The following is an 8,657-nucleotide window of genomic DNA, read 5'->3' as shown; positions in this document are numbered from 1 at the left end:
TATAGGTACAATACCTTTAGGTGGGTCAACAAGATCCCAAACTTGATTCTTATACATGGAATCAATTTCGGATTTCATAGCATCAATCCATTTTAAAGAGTCTATATCTGATATAGCTTCTTTATAGGTAAGTGGATCATCTCCATGATCTACTTCTTCATGAGTAAACAACTCTTGTTCGTCTTCATGAAGAAAACCATATCTCACTGGTGGGTGAGATATCCTGGTTGATCTGCGAGGAACAGCTGTAGATGTTTCATCAATAGGTGTAGGTTGACTAGATGGATTTATATCTATCTGATTTGTTGGTTGGTCAAAATTCTCCAATTCTAACTCTATTTGCCTTCCTTTGCCTCCTTCTTGAACAAACTGTTGTTCAAGAAATGTGGTATCTCTACTTACCACAACCTTTTGTGATGTAGGCAAATAAAAATAATATCCAAAACTCTCTTTTGGATATCTAACAAATCGACCTTTTTCTGATCTGGTTTCTAATTTATCAGTGTTCAGCTTTTTGATATAAGCTGGACAACCCTAAATCTTAACATGCTTAAGACTTAGTTTTCTTCCATGCCACATCTCATAAGGTGTGGAAGATACTGATTTTGATGGAATCCTATTCACAAAATGCAAAGCTGATTCTAATGCAAATCCCCAAAAGGAGAATGGCATATCAATATAGCTCATCATACAATGTACCATATCTAATAGGGTATGATTTCTTCTTTCAGATACACCATTCAGCTGTGGTGTTCCTGGAGCCAAGCCAACATATTTATTTCTAAAATAAATATTGCAAACATCATCTGTGAACTGAAATTCATAGCCATTTCTAGTCAAACTAGATATAGAAATGATAATCTTAAAAGCATCAGGTACATATAAAATATTATCCAAACACAAAACATTTCTAGACATATAAAAGGATTAGATTCTATGGCTAAAGCTTCAACAGTTGAGCCATCGCCAATCCGGAGTCTAACATCTCGAGAACGCAAGCTGCTACTGTTTATTAGTTCCTACATATCATAAGAAATGTGAGAACTGGCACCAGTATCTAAAACCCAAGCTGTAGATGAACTATGAGCATCATCAATATCTAAATAACAAGATATAGACATACCTTCTGAAGGTGTATCCTTCTTGTCCTTCAGAGAAGCAAGATACTCTGGGCAGTTCCTTTTTCAGTGCCTATTTTAGTGGCAGTGGAAACACTTTCCTTTGCCTCCATCAGCTTTAGTCTTCCCTTTCTGTTTAGCTATCTTCTTGGAAGGACCAGGAATTTGAGGTTTCTTTTTCTTATTGCCCTTCTTCTTATTGGACTTTCCAGCAAAAAAAGATGCAATCAAGGCTGTCTCTTTCCCTTTATTGCTCGGCATATTCTTTTGGGCAATAACCAACATGTTAAGTAAACCAGCCAAGGTGTATTCCTGCTTAGTCATATGAAAATTTGTTATAAAATTCCCAAATGACTCAGGAAGGGACTGAATGATCAAATCCGTCTGCAGTTGGAAATCCATGTTAAAGTCAAAATGTTCCAGCTGCTTAATAAGCTGAATCATCTTGTGGACATGATCCCCAACATTTTATGCCTTAGACATCCTCATGCGAAATAGCTGCCTAGATATCTCATACCTGGTATTCCTGCTATGTTCACCATACAACTCTTGTAGGTGAAGGAGGATCTCACTTGCATATTGCATATTCTCATATTGCTTCTGTAACTCATTACTCATAGAAACAAGCATGTAACACTTGGCTCTCATATCATGCTCCTTCCACTTGTCCAAAGTTTCATATTCCTCTTTAGTGGCCTCTGAAGGTAAGGGACCAGGAACCTGTGAGTCTAGAACATATCCTATATGTTCAAGGTTTAGGACAAGTTTCAAATTTCTTAGCCAATCAGAAAGATTAGGTCCTGTCAACCTATTGTGATCAAGTATGCTCGCAATGATATTAGATGGTGGTGGTTGTGGTGTGCTCAGTATTACCAAAAAATTAACTGCAGAAAATAACTAGATTAATTAGTAAATGTATCATGTATTTAACCAAAATGATTATAGTCTTTTAATCAAATTGGTCCTCCCACTAACTTAGTGAATACTGCACTTTCAAAGTAGAAAACGGAAATCCTAGTTGGATGGATTTCTAGTGGGTGATTGAATTCTTATAATTTTATTGATCATCCTCAGGCACATCCATTATTGAAATTACAATAAACTATAAGTGAGCAACGCCTTGCCCATCACATCTCATGTGAGGTTCAATCCTTTACCTAGCCCCTAATGCTCAAAATCTCAAGTACATCCATTATTGCCTTATCTTGCATTAGTTAAGTTGATCCCATTGAGCCAGTAAATATGTAAATAATTTTAATGTCCTCAGGCACATCCATTATTGGCCACCAAACCATTTACATATTTACAACATCTCAAGCTTAACAATTATTCTTAAGAAAATCTCTTAAATTAATTGCATCATAAGCAAGTATTTAAAATTTCTTAAAATAATTGCCTCAATGGAGGGCCCATGATATAATTACCTTTAATTATACCATTTCCAACTTAATCATTTGTTTGGAAGATTTTGTGGTCGGCCTAATTACTATTATGGTCTCACTTTGCATATTATCCAATTAGCATGCATATGTTATATACTTGCATACATTCCCATACATCTTATGCATTCATGGATAAACATATAAATATGATATGATCATAGACTTTCTAAGGGATTCAATTCTAAGCCACCAAGAATTGAATCAGGACATTCCTAGGTGCATTTCATTCATTCATTTTACAAGAGTTGCTGAAGCAGTACATAATCAACACTTGATCTTCAATTCCTCCCACTGGTCCCACCAATGCTCTTGACCACCTTGATCTTCTTGCAAACCATTACATTGTAATCCTTGGCATACCAAGGCGAATTTACAAGAACTAAATAAATGAAATTACAACCCAAAAATATTACAACCTTTATAATACATGCCACTAAAACTAAAATAATTAATTTATAACCCAAAGAAACATAAAAGAAATAAATCTAATCACATTGGTCTTTTATTATTCATAATCATCCATCATGCATATCACTTTTTAATAATTAAATAAAACATATATACTAAAATTAAATTGAATATCTCATATTCAACTTAAAAATCTAGATTTGAATCTCATTCAAACAAATTTAAAAATTCATATTTGAATTATATTCAAACAAATTTAAAAATTCAGATTTGAATCACATTCAAACAAATTTAATTATGTGATTATAATTCTAATTAAACAATTTAATTAGACATAGACATAATTATGGGCATCAAACATACAACAATTACACAATTGAAGTCCATATCATGCGCACCATTGAGGTGCTCTTGAATCCGCCACCTATGATGACTCCACCATGTGTGCCGCCACACACATGGACATCCAACCAGCAATGATCAATCATCTTATGATCAAATCACACAATTAAATCATATATTAAACAATCTAAATAGCAAATATAGTGGCTCTAATACCAATTATAGGAGTGGAAGCATAAAAATTGTTAGATTATTGAATTCAAAATTTTTCTTCTAGGGTCTCATGCATCATGCAAGCATTATTTATCTATTTGATTTCAATGTTAAATAGCATATTAAAATACTTTTAATATGTTTTTGGATCTATATTTGTCATTTAAGATTTTAGAATTAACAGATTAATTCATTAGAACCCTAGATTAAATCAAGAACAAGTACACTAACCTTTTGATGCACTATAGTTGTGTTTGATACCTTTGGGATACACTTAGGACACCAGATATTGTCCCTTTACCTTGTCCACACCAAGATTACTAATGGCAGCCCTTAAACAGCTTCTCAAGCCTTTCCAATCAATTAGAAATTAAGGTTTTGCCTTTAGAGATGTTATAGATGTATACAGGATACTAGAAACGATTTCTAGCAATTTTAATTCAAGAGAATGTTGGCAATTCTCTTTGAATTGATGAGACATGAAGAAGATGAGAGGGGAGAGGCTCAAAGGTGGCAGCACCAAAGAGAGAATAGCATATTGTATCTTGTTCTTTCATCTTTTCCTTTATATAGCTAGGTCATCACTTAAAACCCTTGCCACATGTCACCTTCTGATTGGCTCTTAGTTTAATTGACCCAATCACATTGTGCCAAGTATTAAACTTAGATTTAATCTTTACTTTGATAATCTTACATGATTAAAAGACAAATGACAAGCTTATGTGTAGTGCCATGTGTCACCATCTCATGGTGCCACATGTCACCCTATGAAATGACCAAAATACCCTTGGTCTTAATTTTGAGTTCTCAACCCAAAATAATTATTTCTCTTATTCTAATCAATTTATATCAAATATAAATTAATTAATTAATCTCTATTAATTAATTTCTCATAATTAAATTCATATTTAAACACTTTAAATATAAATTTAACTTATACTATATATCCAATAACCTAGATTTGGTTTCAAGCCATGCTAGGGACTTTGCAATCTAATTGCAAACCAAATCTATTTAATTAATCAATTAAACTCTTTAATTAATTAATTAAATCACATTTAACTTGGTGATTACTTGTGTATGTGTGTGACTCACTAGGCTTATCACTAATTGGCAATGATATATGATATCAACTCTTAATATCATCAGAACTCTTTCTTACCATAAATAATTTCTCTAAATCATTTTAGGTACCTCATAGACTATGGTTAACACCTAGCATAGCATGCCATAGCCACCCAACTAGTAATAAGGTTTACCTTAAATGAACCTATAATCATATGTTAACAAACACAAGGAGGTTGATCTCCGTTAGCGCATATTCGTGATGTAAATATGTCATAGATATCAAACATTTGAGCAGTTGTATTTACCAACAAAATATTGCAAATTCACAGTTCAAAATTTATTTAAAACCTTTGCTCTGATACCACTAAACATGTCACACCCTACTCGTAAGATGTAATATGTTCCCGTAGTATACCTAATGAATTACCGTACTTCACCTACCGGTAACCCATTAAATATACTACAAGGGATTTTAAAACCATTTTCGTTCATTTTGGAATTTGTGGGTAAAATTTTTTTTCAAATTTTAAAAACCTTCATTTAGTGTCCAAACATAAATCAAATTTTTGGATATTTAAAATCTCCGCAATTTTTATAAAAATTTTGGCAGAGTTCCATTTGTATTTTGAGAAAACAGTTCTTCAAAACCTAAAAATAAAAACACTCCCAATATATTTCTCAACCACAACTTCATTTGCAACCACCAAACTTCAAATCAACAATAATGGCAACACTTCAACTCAAAATCCAAATTTCAAATCAAGGATTAATATCTCAAAACATTTCATAACTCATGCATTTTGCATTTTAAATCATTAATTTACAATCATAAACTAATTTACAGATGTAAAATCTCAAAAATAATATTATTACAATTTTATTTGTACAACTGCTCAAATTACAAAGACACATATGCATACTATCATATTTACATCAAACTAAACTATCAGGGTATAGACAAATACCCGTACAAAAATTCTTCAATTATACTCCTCTCTAACTGTAGCAACGCGCTCTGCTGCTATGTCCTTTTCTCTATCTGCGACAGCAAGTTAAAGCTATCGCTGAGTATATAAATACTCAGTGGTGCACAATAAAGCATAAAATGCAAAATATAAAACATTTATGAACAAATCGTCATTCAAAAATCTCATAATCTCATTTCACAATTTTTTTTTTCAAATCACATTTATAACAAATCATAATTTTCAAAGCTTCATACAACACAAAATTTAATCAAACAATTTAATAAACATAGTGTTGCCAAACAATAACACAACTTAGGCCATGACACAAAATTTTCGAACATGCCGTGTGTACATCACGACAAGGCAAACACCCTCACTAATCAAAATCAATGAGGGAGGTGGCTAGCTAGCTAATGAGTACTCATCCAAACTCGCCCCTCAGACTGGAAAGCCAGAGAGGGAGGAAATTGATCAAATATCAAACTCACCCCACAAGTGGATGAGGAACATATTAATATTGTCATGCCAAGTGTGAATTAAAAACAATTTAAATCAAAAGCATCATAAATACTACATCATGGTAATGTCACAATTCAATATTTCAGATTATTCAAAACAATTTAAATCAAGTTATTCAAACATTTCATACAATTCACAAATCATATTTCATTCCAAACTTTTCATTTTCAAAGTAGGCAACATACTATTTTTCAAATAAGATTTTTCAAAGTCATAACTAAATTCAAAACCATTTGTTCAAATATTTCATACAAATCAATAAATAATTTTCATTCCAAATTTCCATTGAAAAATAGGCAACACAACATTCTCGAAATTCACAATGAACAAAACACATTCACAATGTATAACAAATCAATTTCCATTATGAAAACTATAATTTAAAAATTTTTGTGCACAAACCTCAAGCGAGTCGCCTCTTGGCCTTGACTCGGTTCCTCGGATTCTTTTCCAGTATTTTCTTCAACTGAAACACACAATTTTACAGTGTTTCAGTACCATAATTTAACATAAATCCAAAATAAATTTAGCTTCACATTTACCTAGCTCTAACGTGTTAAATTCGACGTTCTCGAAATTTTGTGTTTCGGGTTACTATTCACTACACTATTCAAGTCAAATTGTTGACTTTTTAAGGCTTAATAGGTATGGGAACTCCAACTTCACCCACATACCACATTTTGGTCATTAAACTTGTTGGTTTTGGTCATTTTCTCAAAGCTTAGGTCATTTTGGCAAAATTGCCAATTTTCGGTTTTGGTGCTCCGAAGTTGCATTGTTCCATTGGTCAATCTACTGTTGGAATTTGATAAAACTTCCTTCATAGAAAATGTTTCTTATTGTCTTAAGTGTATTTTCATTTTTGGATCACCTCAATCGGAGTTTTGTAGCTCAAGTTATGGCCAAAATACAATTATTGTTCACGTGCACTGTTCATACTAGTTTCTGGTTCTGGCAGATTTTTTATCCAACTTTGTTCAGTAATTTGATCAAGTTAAGTTCATAATTTAGTCTAATTTTCTTCATATGAAATGTTCTACTATGTCTTAGGTTTCCATCGGTTCAAGAATCGCCTAAATCGGAGTTTTCTAGAGAGAGTTATAGCCATTGGAACTTTACTGCTCAATGGCAATTCTGCAGAGTTGCAGGTTCAATAACTCAACTTTGCTCAATAATTTGACTAGGTTAATGGCATAATTTGGGGTGATGTTCTTCATGAAAGTTTTAGATCTATATCTTATCTAATTGCTGGTAAAATTTCAGGTCAATTTGACCTGTCTAGCTCGAATTATGACCAAATGAACAGTTACATTGGACAGTTTGGTGCAGTGGCAGCCTGCTCTTATTTCACTTTGGTCAATTGTTTCACTAAGTTTTGGTCAGTTTTTGGGCATGGTTTCTTAATGAAAATTGTGCCATTTTATGTCTATTTTCATCCCCAATTGGTGGCATATCAATTGGACTTGTAAAATTTCCGTTTTGGTCCTTCAAAGTTGGCTTGGTCATGCTGCCAGCAGCATGACCACATTGAGTCCGAATTTGACCTTAACTCCAACCATTCCAACACACTTCATTTGGTCACAAATGACCATTTCTCACTTCAAATTAGGTCAAAGACACCATTTACAAGTTTTTCACATTTTTGGTTTCTAAACCCTAAGGGTTAAGAACCTAATTCTTCAATAGCTTCAAATCATGAACTCAAAGTGTATAAACATTATCTATACTCTCAATCAAACTTGCCTACATATTTAATTGCATCCAAACCCATCAAATCCTATTCATCTCTAACATGGATGAATTTCATGGGTTGCTATACATGCATGATTTTTTTTTCATTTGTTTCTACAATAATTCATCCACATGAACTCAACTTCAAGCATTTATACTAAAGAAAGAGATTTGATTAACTTACCTCAAATTATGAATTTTCTACTTCTTCAAACCTCCTTCCTTTCCTCTTCTTTCACTTTCAACTATCAACCCAAGATAAAATTTCAATATTTAGTGTTAAGGATTATGAAGATCATTAAGGAAAGTAAGGTTTTGATGAGCTTTTAAGGTATGTTAATGGAGGAAAAATGGGAGAGTTAGGGGGAGAAGATGGGGCGTCACTTTAGAAAGATGAAGACCAAAATGAGTTTTTTTCTTTTTTTTTTTTTTGTTATTTTATGTCTTATTTAACAATAATTGACTTGGTCAATTATATAGGAAAAATCAAAATTACTTTTGACATCATGATGATGTCATCAAATGATGTAATAAACTTTTTCTTTTTTCTTTTTTTTTTATTTATGAATTTATGCTCTTGAAAGACCACAAAAATTATCTAAAAATTAATTTTTAATTATAATGTTTATTGCATGATGTCATACATGATGTCATCACCTTTTTAACTTTTTCATTTTCTATTTTCTTTTTTTATTATTTTTCTATTAGTTCTTTAATTTAATTCTCGATTCCGAAATTTTCTTTTGTCCAATTTTATTTGACAGTTAGGTCAGGAGTCAGCTCTCGGGGTCAATTGACCAAATTGCCCCTCGCCGGTTCATCCCGGTTTGCAAGTAATCCAATATTTC

Source organism: Hevea brasiliensis, chromosome 16, assembly GCF_030052815.1.
Source record: "Hevea brasiliensis isolate MT/VB/25A 57/8 chromosome 16, ASM3005281v1, whole genome shotgun sequence".
In the NCBI taxonomy this organism is placed as follows: domain Eukaryota; kingdom Viridiplantae; phylum Streptophyta; class Magnoliopsida; order Malpighiales; family Euphorbiaceae; genus Hevea; species Hevea brasiliensis.
The sequence above is the reverse complement of the archived record's forward strand: the minus strand, read 5'-3'. Positions refer to the sequence as shown.